Here is an 8,447-nt window from a genome sequence, read left to right on the forward strand (position 1 = left end):
TATTTTCGTTGCTACTTCATAACTGTAATTTTGCTACTATTGTGTATTGTAATATAAATATCTAACATGCAGGATGTATTTTCACTGTTACAAATTGAACATAATTAAAGGATAGTGATTAATTACAAAAACAATATGTAATTATATATTGAGAAATATTTATTTCTAATTAAAATTAAATGAAATTTTGTCTTGAAGCATGGTGTAGCATGGGTAACAGTCTTCACGCCAGGGACTCATAAGTGGGTGTATTTGCATGTGGGTGGACCGCCTGGAGATGGATAGAGAAGAGGTGTCTCAGTTCCTAAAAATCATCAGAATAAGTGTTTTCTGATGGTTTTAGGCTACCCCTGTGAAAGGGTCGTTTGACCCCCAAAGGGGTCACAACTCATAGGTTGAGAACTGCTGCTTTAGCTCATGGGCTGTCTCATGAATTGTCAACAACCCTAGCCCCCTTGGGCTAGGTCATGAACTTCAGACCAGTCAACCTGCTCTCAGTTTCTCCTCTAGTCCCTGTGAACCAGGTCCATGGGTGTCAGTGGCCAGACCCAACCCGTCTCTTTATTGCTGTGTTTCTCTCACTTCCACTCAACAAGGGGATCAGACGGTCACCTAGCAACCATTTCAGCTTGTCCTCAGGCTCCCTTTAACAGTTCAGTCCTAGAGAGGAGAGTTTCTTCCGGCTCCACATTTTTTCCAGGTTCTGACACAAATCATTAGTTCAAAATGGAAAAAAACCAAAGGTTTCTTTTTTTCCACCTTCAATCTGTCAACAGCCCCCTAGGCAAGTCTCTGCACCTTCAAATATCCTGAGCACTCAAGGCCCTGAGTGGGGTTTAGCTTTTCAGAGCCTTCTTTGCAGGTGTGTCCTAACCCAGTTAAAGATTCAAATTGGTACCTGAAACAGCTTACAAACTCTCTATACTTCCAAATAATCATTTCTATCAATCATTATATCAATAATAATAGTCAAAATAAAATAGTATAAACCTAGTACAGCCAGATCCTAAACTTAATTCTTAAAACAGTCAAGTTCAATCCTTATCCATCTTATCTCAATCCATATCTAAACTATTCCACTGTTACAAAGTATGGCCTTAGGCCTCTGACTGTATCAAGCCAGGGCATTTGTCAGCCATTTTCACTAAGCAGCATGGTCTCTGAGAAAATTCAAGGGGCGATTTCGTCCCCTGAGCTCAAATATACATTAATCACATTCATTTTTGCCATTTCAAACAAGAATAACCAAGGACAACAACCAAAGAAAATAATCAAAACATTAGCTTCCCATGTCCTTTTCCAGAAAATAGCCTAATAAAATACATGGTCCTATCTGACCTCCAGCCAGCCAAAAAAGGAAAGCTACCGTGAGGCAGGGCTCAAACAAGCATCCACTCTCCATCTTCATGATTTGTTTTTCTAGCACCCCACTCCCAAGGCACTATATGCTGCAGTGGTTCTCAACCTGTGGGTCATGACCCCTTTGGGGCTTGAAAGACCATTTCACAGGGGTTGCCTGATTCATAACAGTAGCAAAATTACAGTGATGAAGTAGCAATGAAATAATTTTATGGTTGGGGGTCACCACAACATGAAGAACTGTATTAAAGGGTCACAGCATTAGGAAGGTTGAGAACCACTGATATACTGTAATAGGTCTATTGTGCCAACCTGGCCAATAGGAACATGTGGGATTAATCAGGCCACAGTTTTATTGGAGGGCAAAGATATAAATGGCTCGGCAAGGTCCACCCCCCACCTCTCTTGCTCTCTGGTGATCGGACTGTGCTGGAATGTGCTTCTGCTTTAGCTACTCCTCTGCCTGCCTCAACCTGGGAGCTACACTACCTGTGAGTCAGGCTAACCCATGGATCATGCTGCTAGAGCTTGAAGCTCCTTCAAGACCTGCTTCACCACAATTCTGGTGTGTACACTGCTTGAGCTGGAGGCTTGTAGATCCTGTCACCTTGCATTGCTTGTGTTCAATAGCCCATCTGGGCCAACTTTGCTAAGCTCCCAGCTACCAACTGCTGGTGACCCACCCTGTTACTTGCTGCCTGTGAGCAGACTCTGCTTGCCTTGCCCGAGGGAGGACTCCACTCTGTTTCCTTGACCTTGGACCCAGCAGCCCAGGTGAGTTGAAGGGAAGGACTTCCAGTATATTAATGTTCCACGGAAGTGAGTTGAACTGAACCCTCTGTACTGCTGTGTGGACGAATTTATATATATATATAATATAAATATATATATGTATATATTATATATATATATATGAGTTTGAGCCCATGGTTGCAGCCACTGTGCCGTCCATCTCACTGAGGGTCCCTCCTTTCTGCGGACCCTCACAGGATGCCCTTCTCCAGCAACTGGTTTCTCCTGAGGATGTGTCCAAGTAAAACCACCAACCAAACTCTCCAACTGACTCACAGCCACCCTGTAAGACCGGGTAGAACTGCCACTGCAGGTTTCTGAAGCGGTAGAAAGTCCCATCTGTCTACTGCAGTGCAGCTGGTGGTTTCAAACTGCAGCTGAGGCAGCAGGGATGTGACAGTCCTCAAAGTGAATATCCCTGAGAGGCAGCCCGCACTGTAGGCACTGGGCGCCTGGGATCCTGAAGGCGGCAGCAGTGCCAGAAGGGAGCAGTACCCCTCTTGCTCCAGGGGGCAGGGGACAGCAGGATGATGTGGCTGCTTCTCCAGGAGGGAGGGAGGGGGCCAAGGTCTTCCATCTGTCCAGTTACCCCACTTTCCTGAATGCATACCCACACACGCCCATCCGCACACTCTTCACACACATTCAGACTCATGCATGGTTAGTCATGCTCACACTCACATGCACACTCAGCTGTGTACCCACAGTCTCACACATGCACTCATGTGTTCACATACTCTCACACTAAGGTTCACACACAGTCTTAAATACTTACACACATCCACACACTCATTCGCACATGCACATATGCATAAATATTGACATGCTCTCACAAGAATGTTCACACACTCTCAATATTCTCATACTAATGCTCACATGCACATATCCTCACACACGTTCACACACAGTCTCACATCTTCACACACACACATACACACACACACACACAGGACCCTCACGCTAAACCTCCACACTCTCTCACACTCGATGGCCATGCGGGCTGTAAGGGATCTCAGCTTTTGCCCCCTGCACACCCTGCAAACAGCTGCTGGTGTAGGGACAGGGAGGAGATGGAGAGGAGCGCTGACCCTGAGGACCATGACTGACCTCCAGGCCCCAAGGATGGTGTGGTCCAGTTTGCACCCAGAGCACATGGTGCAGGGAGGTGGGGGAGGGTGGCTATGGGCCCCAGGAGGATGTTGGTTAGTGTACAGGGTGAGTGTACAGACAGTAGTGCGTGAGGTGTGGTGAGCACGGCGTGGGAGGAACATGCGCACAGTAACCTGTGTGTGAGGTTGTATGTGACACAGAATTGGGAGGGTGTGTCTGGGTGGTGAGCATACATGTGGGGGGGGTGTGCATGTGAGGAGAGGGTGTGAGGGAGTATGGGGGTGTCCAGGGAAGGAGCTTTGATGTGGGAGGGGCATAGCTGTGTGTGAGTGTAGCTGTGTGAGACGGGAAAAGGGTGATGGGGGCTCTGTCACGGAACACATGTGAAAATCAGGTGGATAAGAGGGTGTGAGAATACAGTGTGTAAAGAGTAGGGTGTGTTTAACTGTGTATGTGTGTGAGGCTGTGTGAAACAGAAAATGTGTGTTTGTGTGGTGGGTGGTGGGGAGGAGCTCCTGAGGGGCACATATGTGAAAATCAGGATGGATGAGAAGGTGCATGTGAGACTGTGTTGGGTGTGAGGAGTGGTGTGTGTGCATATGTATGTGTGCACGTGTGTATGTGTGCGTGTGTGCGTGTGAACGCACACAGGGGTAGGTGCGGGGGAGGGACTGGGGGACCAGGGGACCAGACCTGAGGTGGGGGAAGCAGGGACAAGCAGCAGAGTATCTGGAAGCTTCCAAAAGGTTGCCACCCCCTGCTCGCGCCTCGTCTCCAGGCAACCGCAGCCTCGGTCTGGACGCTCGGCCCCGCCTACTCCCCGCCCGCCGCGAAGCGTCTGGAACCGCATCCTGGGTCCAGCGTCCTCCTCCTCTGGCCGCGCATCCCGCCGCTGTCGCCGGAGCCGCTGTGAGCGAGTTGCACGCTTCTCTTTGTGGCCTGGGGGTGAGGGGCGGGCTGTGTGTGTGCACGCGTGTGCCAGGTGTGTGTACACGGGGTGGAAGAGGTGGGGGCAGTGGCCCAGCCGAGGGCCGCCTCGGTCCCGGGGGAATCCTCAGGCTGCGCCCCTGAAGGTGGGGAGGGGGTCCTCAGGCCTGGAGGGACCTAGGGAGGTCTGGCCTGAGGGTGACCAGCCTGTAGACCGTCCGGAGCAGAGCGGGGCGGGGATGGGGGTGGCTGGCTCTCGGCCTCTAGCCCTTCCCATCCCCCCAAGGTGTCCGCAGGTCCCCTGCAACCCAGCGGATCCTCCTCTGCAGAGCGTCGAACCCCAGCGGCAGGCCGGCGTGCCAAGGTGTGGGTGCGGGCCCAGGTGGGGCTCAGCTGCCTGCTGGAGGGAGGCGGGTGGCCGACTGGGCTGGCCAGTACCAGGAGGGGCATTTCTAGAGTGACCACAGGCTTGGGTCTGCCTCAGGACTCCAGAGGTGGTCGACCACGCCGGGAGCTGTGGCTGCGGGGGTGGAGGGCGTGGGGGACGTCGGGGAGAGGGTTGCGGCAGGGCAAAGCTTCCAGACTCTGGGGACAGGGTGCAGGGGGGCGGGGGGAGTGCTGTGTACTGTGGCAGGACAAGGCTTCTAGATTTGAGGGACGGTGGCGAAGGGGTGGCTGCAGCGGGGCCAGGTTCCCAAACCCGGTGGCGGGGCGGCGGGGTGGGGGGTGGGGGGTGAGCGGGCTGTTTCACTGGGTTTCCTGAGGAGCCTGCAGGCGCTCCCTTCAGCTGTCACACACATCTCAAGCCGAAAAGGGCTGGTGCGACAACGCACACCTTTGTCCCCGCCGTGACGCAGTGCCCTAGGGCGCTGTGTGACAAGTCTCGGCGCATCCTGGGTGCCCCCACCACCTGCGCGACCCCCACCACCTGGAATCCGGAGTCAGGAGATCCGCGGGGTATGCCGGGAGGGCGCAGCGGGCGAGCAAGATCTGTGTCCCAGAAGAGCCTAGCCCAAGATGGGGGTGGGGGGGCGGCGGCACAGCCCAGGCCCCCATTCCGCCTGAGCCAATGACGTCAAGAGCCAACTCCCCCCCCACCCCTGCATCCCTGTCGCCCTGGGCCTCAGTTCCCTGAGAGGACACATCTTCGTGGTCGCAGATCCGTTTCCTTGGAAACCGCAGTGACATCAAAGGCCCAGCTCCAGTCTGATGGAGGAGTGGGAATTTCCATTTGGATGGGGAGGGGGTGATGACGCTGCCTATGAGAGGCCTTCTGCGGGTTGGGGGCCGGACCGGGGCTGGGCCTGTGGGCAGGCAGGACCACCGCCCCCCTCCCACGCCCTCCGTCCCCAGTCAGCCTGCAATGGAAACTGCGTCCTGACAGGGGAGGTTTGGTGGCACCCGCTCTGCCCTCGTTCTGCAGCTCTGACTGCCCTGGTGTCACTGCGGCTTGGGCCTCCAGAAAGCCCCCTCCCCCTTCGAACCTCAGCCTCCACATCGTCTGCTGCCTGCCCCCTCCCCGGAATCTGAGTTGGTTTGGGTCCTGAGGGGGCCGGCCCTTCCCTGCTCTGGTCTCTTCCTAGGTCACCTGAGGTCCTGGGGAGGATGGACAGAGCAGCGTTTGTGAGCTAGTGTGCAGGCTCTGTCTGCTGTGGAGCCAGAGTTCTTGGTGGACAGAAGGATGGATGGATGGATGGATGGATGGATGGATGGATGGATGGATGGATGTGTGGTGGAGGGATGGATGTGTGGGTGGAGGGATGGACGGAGGGGTGGGTGGATGGATGCATGGGTGCGTGGGTGGATGGGTGGGTGATGGATCGTTCATATCCATTGGTAGCCCGCAGGTGCCTACCTGAGGCAGGGTCTCTGTGGACTACTGGGCAGGCTGCCCTTCCTCTGGAAGTGCCTGCAGGGGTAAGGATGTCAGGCAGACACAGGGACATAGGCCACCCACGACAGAAGGCCTGAACCTCGAAGCCCCGTGGAGCCCCAAGTTGGGTGATTGGTTTGTTTTAACCTTTTAGTTGATAAATACAAGGAATATGCAGAAATTTACATAAAACAGGCACACAGCTTATGAGCTGTTGTCAAGTGACCCCAAGAACCTACTTGGTGCCAAACCCCACCTGGTCTGTCCACTTCCCTGGATACTGGCAGGCCTTCGCTTGTCCCAGGCCACTTGCTGCCCACACTGCTCTGGGAGACTGAGCCTCTGCAAGCTCCTGGCTTTCCGTTCTATGACTCTGTGCACCTGTGCAAACACGCGCCGCCTCCTCAGCTGTTCGTGTGGTGGACAGGTGGGGCTGCCAGTTCCCTCTTGCTAGGAAGAGCGCCACTGTGCGTATTGTACAGCACCCAGTATTTCCGTAAAGAGGCCCTGGTGGCACTGTGGGTTAAGCACTGGGCCACAAGGTCAGCGATTCAAAGCTACCAGCTTTGCCAAGGGGAAAGGCGGAGTCAGCTGTGTGCAGAGAGACCTGCAGTCCCCTGGCACTCCCGTGTTGGCTTTCTGAGAAGCGACTCAGCGGTGGCTTGGTTGGGTTTCTGTTGGAGCCTGGGTGTTACATGGGGGCCTCTGTGACAGAGTGACACCGCATGGCTTAAATTCTATAGCTTGTAACAACCGGGCCCCTGTGGCGCTGTGGTCCCTCCCTCCCTGCCAGTCAAGGTGTCTCCTTTGTCCTCTTCCTTGCATCCTGTGTCAGTCTGCATGGTCAGGTCCACAGAAGAAACATGCCCTTGGGGTCTGTCTGAGGCTGGCTGACTCTGGAGCTGCACCTCTGGAGGAGCTGATGTGTTCAGCAGCGTCCTACCGAAGTCTATGGTCAAGGCTGTCCCTTTTAATTTGAAGGGTGAGGATGGTCTTTGATCTTGCTCTGGAGCAGCGCCTCCTGGTGTAGGCTACGTGTCACATCTGCTTCTGAGCATTTGATGCTTCTGATGTTACCTAACAGGAATCTTTAAAAACGTATTCCCTAACTTTTCTGATAGCTAAACTACATATATAAAAGGGGCTCTGGTGGAGTTCTCAGGCAAGTTTGGGACTGCTAACCTTAAGGTGTGCAGTTCAACTCCATCAGCCTCTCGGTGGCAGAAAGGTGAGGCTATCTGCTCCCATATAGCAATCGACAAAGCCTTAGAAACCCTGTACAGGGTTGCCGGGAGTCGGACTTGACTCGGTGGCAGTGTGCTTTTCATACATATATAAAAATCTAACGAGTCGCTGAATACCTAAAATTCAGCAACTTTGCTGAACTCTTTTTAAAACCTAATCACTTTCCTGTCGATTTTCATGGATTTTCTGCACACAAAAGGCATTTCATCTGTGAATGATGAGTTGTACTCAACCTTGTCTTATCTGCACCTATCACGTATTTTTCTTGCTCAACAGCATTGGCTAATGCTGCTGGTACCATGATTTGTAGAATTCATGAGAAAGGTCACTTTTGTCCCTCTCATGAGAAAGGCAACCCTGTCACCTATGTGGTGCAGTGAGGCTCAGTCTAGTTTGTTTTTGTTGTGTGTGTGGACGTGGGTAACCTGTCCACAGGTTAAGGAAGATCCCTTCTGCCCCACTGTGTGCTCATGGAGGTTTATATGATACAGAAACACTGAGCCCATCAAATAATTGTCCAGCTCTTGTTGAAAGCGGTCAGGTGACTTTTTTTAAAAAAACATTTTATTAGGGGCTCACACAATTGTTATCGCAATCCATACACACATCAATTGTGTAAAGCGCATTTGTACATCATTCTCAAAACATTTTCTCTCCACTTAAACCCCCAACATTAGGTCCTCATTTTCCCCTCTTGTGGGGTTAAGGGGAAGAGGGAACCCCACAAAATATCACAGGTTCGGTAGGCGCAATTGTACAGTGATAATAAGTAGAGATTATAGTAAAGTCATAGAGAGCATGAGAGCTAAGAGATAGAGTCAAGTAATGGAGTCAGACGCAATTCATGGTAGCATATCTCACCTCAGCTAGGCTTGATGGTCCTCGTGGAGGGGGCTCAGTCCTCAGAGAAGAAGCCGCTGCTTCGTCCTCCTTAGTCACCTTCTCCAGCCACCCTCCCGAGAACCAGGGAGCCTCATTATTTATTGCTAACCACGCATCATAATCATACATCACAGAAAGGGGCAATACAATTCATTCTAGAACAAGTTTGATCACTCTAATGTCTCATATAATAAAACAGACAATTACTATTCTGGGAGGCATGCAAGTTCCCTGATAGCGGACAATAACCTGAGTCACC

General features: G+C 52.4%; 1 protein-coding gene across 6 annotated transcripts in view; it reads left to right on the forward strand.

Annotated features, from left to right (window-relative positions):
• Positions 1–4,076: 4,076 nt before the first annotated feature.
• Positions 4,077–8,447, forward strand: part of CALY (calcyon neuron specific vesicular protein) — an 8,953-nt gene continuing 4,582 nt past the window's right edge. For 2 of the 6 annotated variants that reach the window (XM_045291172.1, XM_045291176.1), the window contains exons 1-2: positions 4,103–4,170; positions 4,475–4,552. The gene's annotated coding sequence lies outside the window, so the exon portion shown is untranslated. Of the gene's footprint in view, positions 4,171–4,223; positions 4,244–4,474; positions 4,571–8,447 lie in introns of those variants that run through there. The other 4 variants (XM_045291174.1, XM_045291177.1, XM_045291173.1 and 1 more) reach the window with 4 other exon arrangements.

This window comes from Echinops telfairi, unplaced genomic scaffold (genome assembly GCF_000313985.2).
Source record: "Echinops telfairi isolate 266 unplaced genomic scaffold, ASM31398v2 ScPeMD7_70;HRSCAF=299, whole genome shotgun sequence".
Classification (NCBI taxonomy): domain Eukaryota; kingdom Metazoa; phylum Chordata; class Mammalia; order Afrosoricida; family Tenrecidae; genus Echinops; species Echinops telfairi.